We start from the raw sequence: 18,329 nt of genomic DNA on the forward strand, positions 1-18,329 counted from the left end.
TCTTTGGAAACCTGTTATCCCAGTATTAGGCTAAAGATGTTGCTCAATTACCAAAAATAACTAATTTGTATGTGTTGCTTTGTAAACCTTATCCATTATATTTCCTGTTAAAGAATTAAGTTACTGTGATGGCATGTTCTCTTACTGTCGAAATATTCCTTTGGAAACTTGTTATAAAAAGTTATATGCTTTGTAAATCCGGACCCTGATGATATAATCCTTCACTCTGTGAAGACCAAACCGTATCTTCCCAGTCCCCCTTAAAGGACTGCGTTATATCACTTTCATGTTTGACATTTTTACGACCTGCTGAACTTTCCCCCCAAAAACCAGGACTCTGGAAAATCGTCAACATGTTGTTTGACTCTTGAATGACCTCGGCCGAATCAAGGAGACCTCTGGGTCGTTCTCTTTGTCTTGAGAGCTAAAACCACACACCAATATTCCCTTTATAAAGTGAGAGCTTGACCGAATTATTTTAGAGCATCATGTTGGAATTCTGGTCCTTGTGGGCCTCCGTTTTAAGCATTTTGCTTTCCACAAGCTTGTGTGTTTGCGAATCAAATAAATATATCAGTTGTTCCTTTCTCTCTGTCATGAGTCTTGAGTCCTAAATCAACGGATCCGTCAAATGGCGAGCCAGGCAGGAGTCAGCTCCGGCAGACTCGGGACGCGGCTCCAGGCGTGAGTGAGTTGGAAAAAACACGAGCTGGTTTGATCGGTCTGGGTGAGGTGAGCCTTGGGTTTATTTTGTTATAGACTGGGATTTTAGGCTAAATTGGAACTCACTCTGTCGCTCGGTGTCGTTTGCCCGTTTCCTGCTCGAGCCTGATCCTCGAACAAAATTTAAGAACGAGCCATTTTTGGGCTCCGGAGCAACTGGCTGTTTATAGGATTCGTCGGGTAACGTTACGGGACGGGAGAGTAAGGTGCCCCAAGAGGGCGCCGAGGATAAGGAATAAATTGGTTTCGTAAGTGAGGTTAGAAGCGTCATCAGGACGCCGGCAGAGTAAGGTACGGTTAGCATATATGCGGGAGAGATCTCTGATTAGGCGGCTATATGCGGGAGAGATCTCTCGGGAATAAGGAATAAGGTTGCCTGGTTACCTGGCGGTTACCTGGACAGGTAAGATACGGTTAGCACATAGAGAGCTGAGATGAGGCGGGCGAACCTCTTTCGGAGTTAGGTTAGAATCTGTGAAGGCAGGGTGAGCCTCTCAGAAATATCCCAGCATTTTATGTTTAAAAGGCATGGCTATGCTGCTGCGAGACCAAGAGAAGGCCGGCGAGCCTCTTGGCTCTCGATGGCCTGAGGAAGCAGGCAAACTAATTGCATGTGCAGGATGAGGCGATTAAGGAAATAAGATGAGTAGGTAAGCGAGCCAGGGAGCGACCAATGTCGCTCGTTGAAAATCAAGACCTGTGGAAGGGTTAGGTAGATCGATCCCCTACCCTCCAAGCCCTAAGCTCTGTCCCAGGGCTTCAGGCAACACCCCCCCTGTGCAGTGAGCCCCCCCCCCTCTGACCCTCCCCGCTTCCCCTGCCTCACCCTTCTCACCCCTTTCCTCCCCTTGTCCCAAAAATCCCTCTTTTTTCCTTTGAATGAAGTGAGATATATAAATGAATGTGGATTGTTGCACAACATGCTCTGAATGTACGTGGTTAGTGTCAAGTTGGTCGGATATAAGGAAACGCATGAAATGCGAGCCGGTTTGTCAGTCACGTGGTATGATTCAAATACGTTGCATCGGGAGACATGGGAGTTTTGTCTGGGAGTTTCAGTTGGGAGGTGCATGGTTGGAGTCGATCCGGTGTTCGCGCGACGTCTGGGAGACTCACACACTGGTATATGAATGAATGAATGAGTCGATGTATTGTTCATTGTGTGTGTCATTGGGTAAGGATGTGCCCCGCACGGTGGAAGGACCGTGAATGGTTGATGCAATTAACGATTATATTGTGTATTGTATGTGTGGAGTATACCCCTGAGGCAGCTCACCTTTAGGATGATGTTATGTCACGTTTTGATGATGATGATGATGAGGTCATTCAGTGCATTTTGGGTCTGGGGGTCTGATATCCTGTCAGAGGTCAAGGGTCTAATATCCTGTTTTTTGCGATGATTATGAGCTAGGGATGAGTTAATGACCAGCTGATTGACAGCTGACTGTTTTGACAGCTGAATGTTTTGACAGCTCAATGTTTTGACAGCTCAATGTTTTGACAGCTGACTGTTTGACAGGTGCCAAACTCATTTGAAAAGACTCAGGTCCCGGCGAGGTAAACCCCACCGTGAACGCGAATAGAGCGGCGTGCAGTCTGGTTGCCACGGCAACGGCCCTCGCAGGAAACCGCGAGGCGGGAGTGTTGGGATTTGTGTGGAAGCACGAAAGTGCGCACGAACCAAAAAAACGTCATGACGTCATCGCGTTGAGTTGGTTGTGCCAGGTCGATCGGCGATCTCTGAATTTAAATCGGATTTTTGTCGTGTGTATTGTGTATTCCTCATTGACGTGGGTATGTCGATTTTAGCATCTATCCGAGGATCCTGGCGATGTTCGTTTAATTAAAGTGTGGTACGAACCTGTGGTTTCCGCCGTGCGGCTCCATGGAAGTTTGGGTATAGTTATTGTGCACTCGGGCTGGAGCCGATCGAGCCGCGAGTCACGTGTGCACTGTATGGGGGGCTCTCGGTTTTGGGCAGTTGTTGTTGTAGTTGTTGTCGGATGGGAAATAAGAGCAGGGGTTTTGAGTTTGTTGAATTGGGTTCGGAGCATGGGATTTGCTCAGAGTGCCGGTGATAACTTGCCTACTCTCAGAGGACACACACAGGGGGAGAATACTGCTATGAGGTTGCTCGGAGGATGTGTGCCCAGATGCATTGTGGGTCATTGCGACTTTGCTGAATGCCGGTGAGCAAGGGAGACGTTCGTGTGTGTTTCATATAGTGTGCTGTACGCCATGTCAGAATGGTGGGCGCCTGCGACATGCCATGCATTGTAATAAGGAATACATTGTTTAAGATGGAATTATAAGGGGGACTGGAAAAGAATAAACGTAATGTAACGCGAGGTATATAAAATGAGACGTTTGGCATGGTCGGATGCAGGATTTTCGGGCAGTAATGAATTTCCGGTGTCAACCAGAAATCCTATCTACAGTAAATGAGGTACAGTGTGGATGAGGTCTCTCTGAATGAGATAAAAGAGGGACTGTCATATGGTACATGAGGGGTTGACAAAGAGGTTGGACGAGGTGACAGAAGCAATGGAAACGAAAGAACGGGAGGTAAGGACGCACATAGAGACGACTAAGGTGACATTAGAGGAAGAAATTGGGGGGGGCACATGGAAGCGCGTGAGGGGGAGTGTTACAGGGAATGTAACGGAAGAATGCACACCTGTGGGGAGTGTTACAGGGGATGTAACGGAAGAATGCACGCTTGAGTTGGTAGTAGAGCACGTGATTGGGTGTGCGGAGGAGTTGTCACAGAGGAGTGGGCGCGAGATGTGTTGAGGAATGTGCTGAGCGAGCATACGTGCGAAAGGTGTGCACCAGGTAGGGAGGGTGCTGTGGTCAGGTGTGTAACCAAGCCTGGGAGCGGAATGTGTGTACCTGGGAGGATATTGTTCCAGGCACGGAGATGGTAGAGCACGCCTCCCAAGAGAGGTTGTGGGATTTTGGCGGGAGTTCGTGCAGAGGCAAGATGCACCTTTCTTCGTTTGAAATTTGACCTTTTTGAAGTACATTTGACCTTTGTTCGAGATACGCATGGGAATTGAGGTCAGAGTGAATTCGCTAGCCTTGAAAGGGCGACAGGCTGAGTCAATCTACTGGGTTATTTGATTCAACGGCAGGATATAGGACTTAAATCAGGAAAAAGGAAATATATTGTTGGTTAAAACTGAAATTGTGGACGTAATTTGTGGATAGAAGAATATCGATTTCTGAATTTTGTAAGTTGTTGTGGTGGACGTCTTAATAGGTGATTCAGGGGACTCAGGAAATAAACAGATTTCCGGTGCCGACCGGAAGCGTCCGGTACAGTATGCCGGGAACTTAATTTAATCGGGCCGAGTACAGTGACGTGTTTGATCGAGCTCTGGGGTTATTCACGTTACATGGAGGACATTTGAGAGGGTGCGAGGAGATGCAAGTAGCATGGTTCAAGTCGTGGTATCAAGAGGGTTGGTACCCTCTTGAAGAAGGTGGGTGCCCAGGTGCATTGTGGGTTATCATAACTTGCCGATTTTGGGGCGCGCACCAAATAGAGATCGGGCTGCATGGTGAAGCATGGCACCCCATGTGGTTCGTGTTCGTCACGTGTGCGTGAGGCTGCAGTTTCGTGGAATGCAGTGAACCTGTCCGATATTTTGCCTTGTGAGGCTCCAGATATAGGTTGGCATATAAATACTGTGAATAGGTGATGTCCTTTGCTGGGGCTTGTGATACGCCTCTGTTATCTGTCTGTCTGTCTGTGAGTTACAGTGTGTCTGGAGAGGAGGTCAGTCAGGTAGGATGGGGCCAAGTTATGGAGGGCTTTGTAGGTCAAGAGGAGGATTTTGTACTGGATTCTCTGGGGAATGGGGAGCCAGTGAAGATTATAATGACAGGGGTGATGTGGTCACGGGTCCGGGAATGGGTGAGTAGACGGGCAGCGGAGTTCTGACCGTATTGGATTATTGAGGTTTGGTGATTATTGATGATTATCGAGGGTGAACCATAGAGAAGGCTGTCTTTGTGATCTGTTTGGTGTATTTGTCGAAGGAGAGGGTTTGGTCAAAGATGGTGCCAAGATTCCGGTTGTGAGTGGATGTGGATACTGGGAAACCGTCGATGTTGGGGGCAAAGTTATGGGTGGATTTGGTAAGCGGTTTTGGGTAAATGAAGATTATTTCAGATTTATCATAGTTAAGTTTGAGGAAGTTGATTTGAAGCCAGAATTTTATTTCAGTTATGCAGTTTGTCAGGATAGAGTGGGTGGCGGAGGAGATGGATTTGGTGGAGATGAAAAGCTGGATGTCATCGGTGAAGCAGTGGAATTGGAGACCATGGTGCATTGGTCATGGTGCACGACGGATTAAGTGACCGAGGGGGGATAGGTACAGGATGAAGAGGAGGGGGCCAAGAACTGAACCTTGAGGGGGATCGAATTGTGGTGATTAAGCTGGTGTAGATGCTGTCAATTTTGCTTTGGATGAATGAAAGGAAGGAAATGCAGTTTCTACTGTGCAGGACTGGTGGTGGTATCCAGGGCGCTGAGGAGTTTGTTCGTAGTTGTATTTGAGGTTGTTTGTTCACGTTGTAGAGTTTGTTTATTTATTTGTTTGTTTATTTCGTTTGTTTATTGTAGAGAAGAGTGCTTTTGGGATTCCGGAGCCAGAGTGGATAATTTGAGAGTAGTAGGCGGAGTAGAGGGCATCTTTGTAGTGCTGTAGGTGGTCCTTGTCGGCTTGGGAGTGAACTGATTTGGGTTTTTTATAGGCGCAAGCTGGTCAAGGCAGGATGAGGAGGATGGTGTGATTGACGGTGTCAAAGGCGGCGTTGAGGTCGAGGAGGATGAGAATGTTGAGGTTGCCAGCGTCAGAGGAGAGGAGAAGGTCATTGGTGATTTTGAGGAGAGCAGTTTCAGTACTGTGGTTGGAGCGGAATCCGGATTGGAATGTTTCATACAGGTAATTGGTAGAGAGGTGATGTTTGGGTTGAGTGGCCACAGCGCGTTCCAAACTTTTGACAGAAAGGGTAGGTTGGAGATGGGTCTGAAGTTATTTAGGGTGTCAGGGTTTAGTCCAGGGTTTTTCCAGAATGGGGGTGAAGTTTCACGAGGTTTTTGGGAAATCGGTATGTGAAGCTGGATTAAGTTTGAGTGGTTATTACATATGCTCTGGGTCCATGTGGTTAATGTGATGTGACTTTAAAAAATGAATGGGACTCGCTGTAAACAGTGTAGATGAAAAAAAGAGATAGACAGGGACAATGGGTTGCTTGGTGAGCCATGGAGATGGATTGGATGTTTTGTTGTTGGTTGCCTGGGAGTTCAGTTGTTGCATTGCCAAAGGTTTCTGTGTGGTGGACACACCTGTTGTCTTGTTGAATGTTGTCTTGTTTGACGTGGGTGGAGATGTATGTGGCTGTGTGTGGCTGCCTGGAATCGGGAAGGCGGCTACAGTGGTTGATATTGGTTGTAGGTTGTTCGGGGTACTTTGATACAGGTTGTGTGTATCTTAGAGGTTTCTGAGGTTTATGGACAAATCTTAGAGGTATCTTAGAGGGTTGTGGAGTGAATATGGTGGACAACATGAAGTAGCAGGTGTGAAGGAAGTGGTTGGGAAAGTTGGACCCCCTTCACGAATACCCGGTAGGGTAGCTTAAAGGTAGGTAGAGGGAACAGGTAAATTGTGGTGGATATTGGTGGATATTTTGAGTAAGTCACAGTGGGTGAGGAAAATTGACCAGACGGTAAGACATATGAGAACTTTTGTATTCTTTTTATTTTATTTTTATTTTTCTATTTTTATTATTCTATTTTTATTTTCAATATTTATTTCCACTATTTTTATAAACAGACCAGGTTATTTTTATTATTTGTTTATTTACGAAAATAAATAAATAATAGGGGGAGGTTAATGGTGGTGTGTTGGTGGAAAAAGTCGTTGTCATTGAAAGTCGAGTTGAAACAATTTGTATGGGATTTATATTGGGATATTGGGACAGCCATTGGGCCAGAGGCTGAAACAACCTTGTAGGGAATTCTTGTAGGGAATTTGGAAAACGCGAGGTGTCCTCACATCCGCGGGTTCGGTGATAAAGAATTTGGAAGAATTTGGAGAGATAAATAGATAAAGAGATAGAGAATTTGGAGGCCACCAAAGGGCGGACACTGACGTTGCTTGGGGCAACGCAAGGGCGGACAGGAAGGGCCGCCAACCAAAGGATAGGACGCACAGATTGTAAACATATACCACCAAAATTAGGGCAGGAATAGGGAGTTGGTTGAGAATGCCGGCGATAACTCACCGATGTGTGTCCCTGTGTCTGTCTGGTCGTCTAGCAGGCCATGGAGTTATATTTCTGAAACATGGATTTCAAAGAGGCAGGTGTGTGCCCTGAGAAAATTGTGGGTTGTGGAGTGGGCACTTTTTGATGGGCACTGGGGGCTGCTGTTGTGTGGACTGGGGAACGAGGGCGGCGTAGGTGACGTGAGGGGAATGCCACGCACTGCGACCGTCTCCCCCCAAGACCGAGGTTGTCGGGGACATGAGTGGGATGTCGATTGCAGTGATGTGGGATGTCGATCACAACCTGACGATGTTGTTCCTTGTGGAGGTCTTGTGTTGGGGTTGGGACGCGTTGCTGGGGATCTGGGTGGCTGGCACCCCGCGTGGTTGGGGGTTGCAGTTTCACAGAAGGAGGTTGGAATCCAGTGTTATGTTAGGAGCACGCAAGGCTGAGCAGAATGGATTGCCATTGGGACGTGTTCTCAAATGATTTTATCAAAATGATGGCTCCTGAGTAAGGGGAGGGAGCAGGGAAATATATTCACTGTAACAGGTGTTGTTAAAGCCATTTGTTTAAGAGCATTGGGATGCCAAAAGGTAACGGGGGAAGTGAGATACTGATGTCTGCATGAGAATGGCAGAGTCGGCCTTCGAGACTCATGTGAGTTGTGTCTGGAGGCAAGGTTCGGGAGGGAGTGTGAAGAAGGAAGGACAAAGGGTTGTAAGGGTGGTTGGCCTGCACTGATAGCTGACTGACAGCACTGGGAAGAGTGTGACGACGAATGGAAAGTTGTGGCTTTTATTTAACAAAATGGTGCTAGGTTGCCACAACACAGGTTGGGGCTGGTGCAGATTGGATCACGGCTCTGCAGACCAGGTGAGCAGAACTCTACCAGGTATGCTGGAATCACATCAGTTGAATTATTGCTCGGAAAGGAAGGTATTTTCGGAAATTGGTGAAAGTAAAAATAACATTTGAATTTCCAGACATGACGCTGGAAATGCAGCTATAAATAGAGATGAGGTAACTAAATGCCAATTGGTGGGCAGGGGGGCTAGGAATACTAATCAAGGATTTAGTCCTTGCATGTGTGAGTAAATGTTCCACAGGATGAACCCAAATAAACCTCCGGCTGTCGACGTGACTGCGGACTGCGGACCCTGGAACGACGACCCGAACGAGTCACTGAGCAGCAATGATGAGATCTCCGCATCTGAAGAATGTTCTTCCATTTTTAATGTTGCCAATAACGATTTTGAAAATGATTTTGATTATACTGAAAAATTGAATTTGGATCCGGATGTGGACTTGCTTTGGTCTTCACGGACCCAGTCTAGTAATTCTCTTGTCACTTATGTCTCACGAGCTCACAGCAGTTCAACCCTTGCTGTCCCAGCCCTGGATTTTGACTCGGCTCCGGACCCAGATGCATTGCTGGGCCAGCCTGCCAGGAAGCCGATTATCCTGGATCCCAACATGTCGCATGCAGACGCAAACGACTACTTAAAGGAAGTTTCTCTCTTTTTTATGGAATGTAAGGCTCTGACCGCTGGCCGTCTAGGCCGCAGGTCTAAGCCACTTGATACTGACGTTGATATGTACTCCCCGGCAGAATGCACATTCAAGGCTTTATGGACATGAATATCGACTGAGCGCCAAAGATCAACAAGGACTGCACCTGGAGATGCTTGGGTGAGCTCCAGCTAGGGAGGGGTCTCGGTTGCACCTTCGAGGCCAAAGGGTGAGCCGGAATATCCTCTCGGGTGTGGACCCCTGCTGATCCAGTCGCCTTAGTTGTGGATCCGACGCGCTATTGGATAGCCATGTCTCTATGGCCAGCACACTTAACACACGCACACACACACGCGAATCGTCCGGCTGGGTGCTATGCGAGGTGCTTTGGGTACGGGGCATGCCCACTGGGGCCGCATTCGCATGGTCTTTCGGTTCGGTTTCGGTTTTTCATTGACTGTCTTCCTAATAAAGGCCTCTGATTGGCTCGTAGATAACATTTGTATCTTAGATCCAAAAGGGCGGTATGTGGGGCTTTGATGTCCCCCTCCGCCCCCCCCCCTGTGTTTTCAATGTTTACCAATTACCAAGTATAAACAAATATATGTTCTGTTTTTGATTGATTTCTGTATACTCATAATACTTTCATGTTCTTTGGAAACCTGTTATCCCAGTATTAGGCTAAAGATGTTGCTCAATTACCAAAAATAACTCATTTGTATGTGTTGCTTTGTAAACCTTATCCATTATATTTCCTGTTAAAGAATTAAGTTACTGTGATGGCATGTTCTCTTACTGTCGAAATATTCCTTTGGAAACTTGTTATAAAAAGTTATATGCTTTGTAAATCCGGACCCTGATGATATAATCCTTCACTCTGTGAAGACCAAACCGTATCTTCCCAGTCCCCCTTAAAGGACTGCGTTATATCACTTTCATGTTTGACATTTTTACGACCTGCTGAACTTTCCCCCAAAAAACCAGGACTCTGGAAAATCGTCAACATGTTGTTTGACTCTTGAATGACCTCGGCCGAATCAAGGAGACCTCTGGGTCGTTCTCTTTGTCTTGAGAGCTAAAACCACACCCCAATATTCCCTTTATAAAGTGAGAGCTTGACCGAATTATTTAAGAGCATCATGTTGGAATTCTGGTCCTTGTGGGCCTCCGTTTTAAGCATTTTGCTTTCCACAAGCTTGTGTGTTTGACGAATCAAATAAATATATCAGTTGTTCCTTTCTCTCTGTCATGAGTCTTGAGTCCTAAATCAACGGATCCGTCATATGTGTGTGTGTGTTTATGTGTGTGTTTATGTGTGTGTTTATGTGTGTGTTTATGTGTGCGTTTATGTGTGCGTTTATGTGTGCGTTTGTGTGTATGCGTGTGTGTATGTGTGTGTGTGTGTATGCGTGTGTATTTTTTGCTTAAATTCAAGATGGCAGTCAAACCACATGACTGATGACATCATAGTTTGCAAATACTTTTCCGCCATTGGAATGTAAACATGTGTTTCAAGTTTTGTATTGATCTCACAAGCGGTTTTCACAGAAGTAGGTTTTTAAAGTTTTATTTTTAATCCAATATGGCCTCCAAATCACGTGACCAATGACTTTTTTTTACACACAAAATTTTATCCTCATGCCGAGACGATAATATATTTTTAAATTTCACCTTGATCCGTTAGCGATTCTGGAGAAGATGTTTCATGCTTATGACATAACAGGCAATGGCAGCCAATGTAAGTCAAAATTGCGAAAACAAAATTCATGGTGCACCAAGTTAAATTGGTATCTACAATGAGTTAATGTTTCGTAGAGCAAGCTAGAACAGTTTTGTCTGAATCATCTCCACAAAATGTGTAACAAGAACAATAGGCTTCCAGAGGGAAACTCACAGGAAGCCTGGTTATCCAGATACCGTAACTGGTAACTTGGTACATCCAACAAAAATAACAAATTCACCCCGTACAAGTACGCAAAGTTATGTTGTTGTACAATCGAAATTCAGATAACTTATCGCAATATACAGTTTCTGAAATAGTGGAGCATGACGCTGCAGTGTCCAGTTCCATAACAATCTCTGTGGGACCTACCGACCGTTACACTGAGTGTAATCGCTGAGGTTCACTTTATGAAGAAGAGGAACCGCTATGGCACGAATTATGAAGAGGAGGAACACCGCGGAAATAGGATGACAGCAAACCTTGGGTCTCGTACAGAAGGCGTTTTATTCGTTGATTCTGTGAAACTACAACATAAGAAACAAACAGCAAATTACTAACAAATATCCATTGTTGCAGTTCACACATTCGGCTTCAACACAATCATGCAGCAGTTTGTCGTTCTGTATGATAAATTAGCAATGGCGAAATCCAAACCGTTTACAAAGCACCTCACAAAGCGGCGAATGCACATCAAATCCATTTCTTACAGCTCAAGAACCAAATGAAATTACATACCAACTTTGGATCCTCAGTTAATCTTTTTCAGAGTTCAGTGTTTAACCTCTTCACACTGTTTCATGCGCTCTTCCTCTTCCTTTGTGCACGCTCCAACTCGACACAACATGAAATGTCCTAATAACTCCACTAGATAAAAGATAAAACTAACTATGAAGTCTAATGATGTTGGTGGACATAAAAAAACCGAGATACAAATTGCTTTTACGAAAAGCACGACTTGAACCACTGATAAAAACACTACTCACGTTACCGCTACACCGCCACAACCACCAGTAAGGCAAAAACCCCTCAAATATTACATTGCCATGGAAAAGAATGTGGTTACACTCACAACTCAGGCAGCCATTACCCTCTGTATTGATAATAGCCGGCGAAGCCGGTGTTGTCAATAAACGAGTACGTATTTTGTTGAAAACATGATTATGCCTTGGCTCGAGAATCCGAAGCGCAGTGGACGCAGCCATCTTGCGGATGCGGAGGTATGCATAACAAATTTAAAACGTTCATGAGGAGTTTCTTTCACCCGTCATCATTTGATTCACAATCTTATGCACCTCCAATGTATTAATAAAATAATTTAAGACCAACATCAGCCCGCACGGGCCTGGTTATCTTCAACAAAACGCGTCACCAAACACCGGACCCAATGAGAGTCGAGCATTTGCAAAAATATTTCTAAAATGAAAGCGCTCAATGGTGGGCGCCATCGACCGGATGCGGAAGTTTGCATAAAACAATTGCGAAAAAGTTCAATAGGAGTTTGTTTCACCGGTCGTTCTTCGATTCACAATCTAATGAAACCGCTAATTAGTAATTAAAATACGTTAAGACCAACCTCGTTATCTTCAACGAAAATCGTCATCAAACACCACAACCAATGAGATTCGAGCATTTGAAAAAATATTTTTTTAAAGCTTATTACGCGTTTCGGATGGTGAAAACGGCGTCAAATATTCTAACATTGACGAAGAATTATTTTTTAGAAATCTTGTGGCCGTCAGAGAACCGAATCAGCCAATCAGCGCCCTCGACACAAGACATCTTACCAGCGCCCACAACACGTCTGTGACGCCGGGAACGAGGTTGGTGCAAAACAACCGAATCACGCGTAAGCATATGCTGCTCGAAATAGTTCTCATCATATACTCAAATTTCCTAAGCTAAATCGTCATTGCTTTGGGCACTGTTGTCTGTTACGGAGAAAGAAAAAGAACCGAAATGAAAGGAAAAATGGTACAACCTCCACCAGTGCTATCATCACTGAAACATGATTCGACAACAGTCCGTGGTAACTTGAGAGAGGTTTTTACGTTACACCAAGTAAAGCCATCGGATGTGACACCATTGTCTTCTTTTTGGGAATATGCTGCAGTAGATGTCCCTGGTGATGGGTCATGTTTTTTTCACTGTTTGAGCTTGAGAATTTTCAACACATTTCAAAGCACCACCTTCTTACGGCAATTCAATTGCAGTGGTATACACCTACCTACTACCAAACCTACTGATACCATAGTGATGGGTAAAATAGTGGCAAGAGGCTTTGGCTTCGCCGGCTCATTACGGCTTTGCAGTCGGTACTAGTAGCCGGCGAAGCCAGTGTTGTCAATAAACGAGTACGGATTATGTCGAAAACCTGATTATGCCTTGGCTTGAGAATTCCGAAGCGCAATGGAGGCCGTCATCTTGCAGATGCGGAAGTATGCATAAGAAATTTTAAACGTTCAATAGGAGTTTCTTTCACCCATCTTTGTTTGATTCACAATCTTATGCACCTCCAATTTATTATTAAAATACTTTAAGACCAACCTCGGTCGCACGGCCTGGTTATCTTCAACGAAACGCGTCACCAAACACCGGACCCAATGAGATTCGAGCATTTGAAAAAATATTTCTAAAACCAAATCACGCACTGGAGGCCGCCATCGACCGGATGCGGAAGTTTGCATAAAACAATTGCGAAAAAGTTCAATAGGAGTTTGTTTCACCCGTCTTTCTTTGATTCACAATCTAATGAACCTCTAATTTGTAATTAAAATACTTTAAGACCAACCTCGTTATCTTCAACGAAAATTGTCACCAAACACCAGAACCAATGAGATTCGAGCATTTGAAAAAATATTTTTTTAAAGCCTATTACGAGTTTCGGAGGGTGAAAACGGCGTCAAATGTTCTAAAATTGACGAAGAATTAATTTTTAGAAATCTCGAGGCGGTCGGGGATAGTTTTTCAAGGCCAGAAATATGGTATAAGCGGTTTACATATTTAGTTTAGAAATACGGATAGTTTTTCACGGCCGGAAATATCCGAAGTTGAGATGGAATTCACTGAATTAATCACTGCAAGCTAACTTCTTCTGGTGGAGGAAGCCGCAGTGCCCGGAGAGAACCAGCCCTGACAGCGACTGAAGTTAGAAGACGACACACATACGGTGAAAACGTATGTTAAGCCCAGTTAAAATTTCTTAAAATAGGCCTTAAACTAGCACATCGTATAGTTACTTCCTTAAGCTTCTTACCAGGTACGGTACCTACTACACCTACCAGACGGAATTCACCGAATTAATCAAGAAGTAAATTTTATCAATTTTAATCTCATCCAGAATGCAAATTGTGTCATTTTAGGTCTGAATTTTCGAAATTTTGTGAGCTGACCAATCAGCGATCAGCTTAGGTCAGCCAATCAGAGCCCTCGACACAGGACATCTTACCAGGGCATCGTCTGCGACGCCGGGAACGAGGTTGGTGCAAAACAACCGAATCACGTGTAAGCATATGCTGCTCGAAATAGTTCTCATCATATCCTCAAATTTCCTAAGCTAAATCGTCATTGCTTTGGGCACTGTGAAACGTATCAAGTCACTCGCTCACTGCACAGTGAAAAAGTACGAGCACTTGAACAACGTGTTATTCCACTTGATTCTGCAAAACGCCATGTCACTCGGTCAAAGCCAAAACGAGGAACAATGTTTCGCCTCCATTCTTCATCGCCACACTGACCTATCAGATGTGGCATGAAGGACGACGTTTATGCTTAACCACGACATAAATGTACCCAAGTCTTGGGTACCCAAGCTAATTCGTGAGAAAGTGTCATGTGACTCCTGCTCATTCACCAGGTTACAATCTACACTGTTTCAATATTACCAGTTTAAGTCTACACTTTAACTGTACACTGCTAAATTTATCTAAAGCGTGTAAAGACCTTTGAGTGCTCGCACCAGCATATATGTGTTGTTGAGGATGTTCAAGAGTACTTACAGGTCACTATCAGCGTCTATCACCTTCTTTTCGTGATAAAAAACAATGTTCTCACGAAACGTAATTGGAAAGTAAACCACTCTGGGCCATTTTCCAATTTTTCTCTTCTTTAGTGGTGGACCTGAAAAGACGAATTAGGCTTCAATCCCATGCTCCCATGATCAGTTTATTTGTCTGATTTATGATGTTGTCCTGCACCTACCGGTATAAGCGGTTTACATAAAGAAAGAAAGCTCGGTTTGATTAACGACAGTCACACATTGCCGTTGAAACAGCGCTATCGTCTGATCTGTCACCACTGATCTTACTGCAAGCTAACTTCTTCTGGTGGAGGAAGCCGCCGTGCCCGGAGAGAACCAGTCCTGACAGCGACTGAAGTTAGAAGACTACACACATACTGTGAAAACGTATGTTAAGCCCAGTTAAAATTTCTTAAAATAGGCCTTAAGCTAGCGCATCGTATCGTTACTTCCTGAAGCTTCTTGTGACATTTATTGTATGCAGGTATTGGGGAGGACTGTCTGCTCTTCTCTTTTACCAAGTCTTACCAGGTACGGTACCTACAACACCTACCTACTACCAACTACCTAACCTACTGATGCCATAGTGATGGGTAAAATAGTGGCAAGAGGCTTTGGCTTCACCGGCTCATTGCGGCTTTGCAGTCGGTCCTAGTAGCCGGCGAAGCCGGTGTTGTCAATAAACGCGTACGTATTATGTCGAAAACCTGATTATGCCTTGGCTTGAGAATTCCGAAGCGCAATGGAGGCCGCCATCTTGCGGATGCGGAAGTATGCATAACAAATTGAAAACGTTCAATCGGAGTTTGTTTCACCCGTCATTCTTTGATTCACAATCTAATGAACCTCTAATTTGTATTTAAAATACGTTAAGAACAACCTTGTTATCTTCAACGAAAATCGTCACCAAACACCGGAACCAATGAGATTCGAGCATTTGAAAAAATATTTTTTTAAAGCTTATTACGAGTTTCGGAGGGTGAAAACGGCGTCAATATTCTAAAATTGACGAAGAATTATTTTTTAGAAATCTCGTGGCCGTCGGGGATGGTTTTTCACGGCCAGAAATACGGTATAAGCGGTTTACATATTTAGTTTAGAAATACGGATAGTTTTTCACGGCCGGAAATATCCGAAGTTGAGACGGAATTCACCAAATTAATCAAGAAGTAAATTTTATCAATTTTAATCTCATCCAGAATGCAAATTGTGTCATTTTAGGTCTGAATTTTCGAAATTTTGTGAGCTGACCAATCAGCGATCAGCTTAGGTCAGCCAATCAGCGCCCTCGACAAAGGACATCTTACCAGGGCGGCGTCTGCGATGCCGGGAACGAGGTTGGTGCAAAACAACCGAATCACGCGTAAGCATATGCTGCTCGAAATAGTTATCATATGCTCAAATTTCCGAAGCTAAATCGTCATTGCTTTGGGCACTGTTGTCTGTTACGGAGAAAGAAAAAGAACCGAAATGAAAGCACTGCAACAACGTGGGCTAGAGCTGATGAACTGAAACGTATCAAGTCACTCGCTGACTGCACAGCGAAAAAGTACGAGCACTTGAACAACGTGTTTTTCGACTCGATTCTGCAAAACGCCATGTCACTCGGTCAAAGCCAAAACGAGGAACAATGTTTCGCCTCCATTCTTCATCGCCACACTGACCTATCAGATGTGACATGAAGGACGACGTTTATGCTTAACCACGACATAAATGTACCCAAGTCTTGGGTACCCAAGCTAATTCGTGAGAAAGTGTCATGTGACTCCTGCTCATTCACCAGGTTACAATCTACACTGTTTCATTTACCAGTTTAAGTCTACACTTTAACTGTACACTGCTAAATTTCTCTAAAGCGTGTAAAGACCTTTGATTGCTCGCACCAGCATATATGTGTTGTTGAGGCTGTTCAAGAGTACTTACAGGTCACTATCAGCGTCTATCACCTTCTTTTCGCGATAAAAAACAATGTTCTCACGAAACGTAATTGGAAAGTAAACCACTCTGGGCCATTTTCGAATTTTTCTCTTCTTTAGTGGTGGACCTGAAAAGACGAATTAGGCTTCAATCCCATGCTCCCATGATCAGTAGGTTTGTCTGATTTATGATGTTGTCCTGCACCTACCGGTATAAGCGGTTTACATAAAGAAAGAAAGCTCGGTTTGATTGACGACAGTCACACATTGCCGTTGAAACAGCGCTATCGTCTGATGTCAGCACTGATCTTACTGCAAGCTAACTTCTTCTGGTGGAGGAAGCCGCCGTGCCGGAGGAGAACCAGTCCTGACAGCGACTGAAGTTAGAAGACTACACACATACTGTGAAAACGTATGTTAAGCCCAGTTAAAATTTCTTAAAATAGGCCTTAAGCTAGCACATCGTATCGTTACTTCCTGAAGCTTCTTGTGACATTTATTGTATGCAGGTATTGGGGAGGACTGTCTGCTCTTCTCTTTTACCAAGTCTTACCAGGTACGGTACCTACAACACCTACCTACTACCAACTACCTAACCTACTGATGCCATAGTGATGGGTAAAATAGTGGCAAGAGGCTTTGGCTTCACCGGCTCATTGCGGCTTTGCAGTCGGTCCTAGTAGCCGGCGAAGCCGGTGTTGTCAATAAACGCGTCCGTATTATGTCGAAAACCTGATTATGCCTTGGCTTGAGAATTCCGAAGCGCAATTGAGGCCGCCATCTTGCGGATGCGGAAGTATGCATAACAAATTGAAAACGTTCAATCGGAGTTTGTTTCACCCGTCATTCTTTGATTCATAATCTAATGAACCTCTAATTTGTATTTAAAATACGTTAAGAACAACCTCGTTATCTTCAACGAAAATCGTCACCAAACACCGGAACCAATGAGATTCGAGCATTTGAAAAAATATTTTTTTAAAGCTTATTACGAGTTTCGGAGGGTGAAAACGGCGTCAATATTCTAAAATTGACGAAGAATTATTTTTTAGAAATCTCGTGGCTGTCGGGGATGGTTTTTCACGGCCAGAAATACGGTATAAGCGGTTTACATATTTAGTTTAGAAATACGGATAGTTTTTCACGGCCGGAAATATCCGAAGTTGAGACGGAATTCACCGAATTAATCAAGAAGTAAATTTTATCAATTTTAATCTCATCCAGAATGCAAATTGTGTCATTTTAGGTCTGAATTTTCGAAATTTTGTGAGCTGACCAATCAGCGATCAGCTTAGGTCAGCCAATCAGCACCCTCGACAAAGGACATCTTACCAGGGCGTCGTCTGCGATGCCGGGAACGAGGTTGGTGCAAAACAACCGAATCACGCGTAAGCATATGCTGCTCGAAATAGTTCTCATCATATGCTCAAATTTCCGAAGCTAAATCGTCATTGCTTTGGGCACTGTTGTCTGTTACGGAGAAAGAAAAAGAACCGAAATGAAAGGACTGCAACAACGTGGGGTAGAGCTGATGAACTGAAACGTATCAAGTCACTCGCTGACTGCACAGCGAAAAAGTACGAGCACTTGAACAACGTGTTTTTCGACTCGATTCTGCAAAACGCCATGTCACTCGGTCAAAGCCAAAACAAGGAACAATGTTTCGCCTCCATTCTTCATCGCCACACTGACCTATCAGATGTGGCATGAAGGACGACGTTTATGCTTAACCACGACATAAATGTACCCAAGTCTTGGGTACCCAAGCTAATTCGTGAGAAAGTGTCATGTGACTCCTGCTCATTCACCAGGTTACAATCTACACTGTTTCAATTACCAGTTTAAGTCTACACTTTAACTGTACACTGCTAAATTTCTCTAAAGCGTGTAAAGACCTTTGATTGCTCGCACCAGCATATATGTGTTGTTGAGGATGTTCAAGAGTACTTACAGGTCACTATCAGCGTCTATCACCTTCTTTTCGCGATAAAAAACAATGTTCTCACGAAACGTAATTGGAAAGTAAACCACTCTGGGCCATTTTCGAAATTTTTCTCTTCTTTAGTGGTAGACCTGAAAAGCCGAATTAGGCTTCAATCCCATGCTCCCATGCTCAGTAGGTTTGTCTGATTTATGATGTTGTCCTGCACCTACCGGTATAAGC

The 18,329-nt window shown here is 44.3% G+C and overlaps 2 protein-coding genes across 5 annotated transcripts in view; both read right to left on the minus strand.

Annotated features, from left to right (window-relative positions):
- The window catches only part of LOC144889594 (uncharacterized), a 68,048-nt gene extending 57,010 nt beyond the window's left edge, over nucleotides 1-11,038 (minus strand). Inside the window, exon 1 of the mRNA XM_078770423.1 lies at nucleotides 10,970-11,038. The gene's annotated coding sequence lies outside the window, so the exon portion shown is untranslated. The remainder of the gene's footprint in view (nucleotides 1-10,969) is intronic.
- The window catches only part of LOC144889595 (uncharacterized), a 30,911-nt gene extending 19,838 nt beyond the window's left edge, over nucleotides 1-11,073 (minus strand). For 2 of the 4 annotated variants that reach the window (XM_078770425.1, XM_078770428.1), the window contains exons 1-2: nucleotides 10,896-11,071; nucleotides 10,604-10,787 (exon numbers count right to left, since the gene is read on the minus strand). The gene's annotated coding sequence lies outside the window, so the exon portion shown is untranslated. Of the gene's footprint in view, nucleotides 1-10,603 lie in introns of all 4 variants that reach the window. The other 2 variants (XM_078770427.1, XM_078770426.1) reach the window with 2 other exon arrangements.
- Between the last annotated feature and the right edge of the window lie 7,256 nt (nucleotides 11,074-18,329).

This window comes from Myxine glutinosa, chromosome 1 (genome assembly GCF_964187855.1).
Source record: "Myxine glutinosa chromosome 1, kmMyxGlut1.1, whole genome shotgun sequence".
Classification (NCBI taxonomy): Eukaryota; Metazoa; Chordata; class Myxini; order Myxiniformes; family Myxinidae; genus Myxine; species Myxine glutinosa.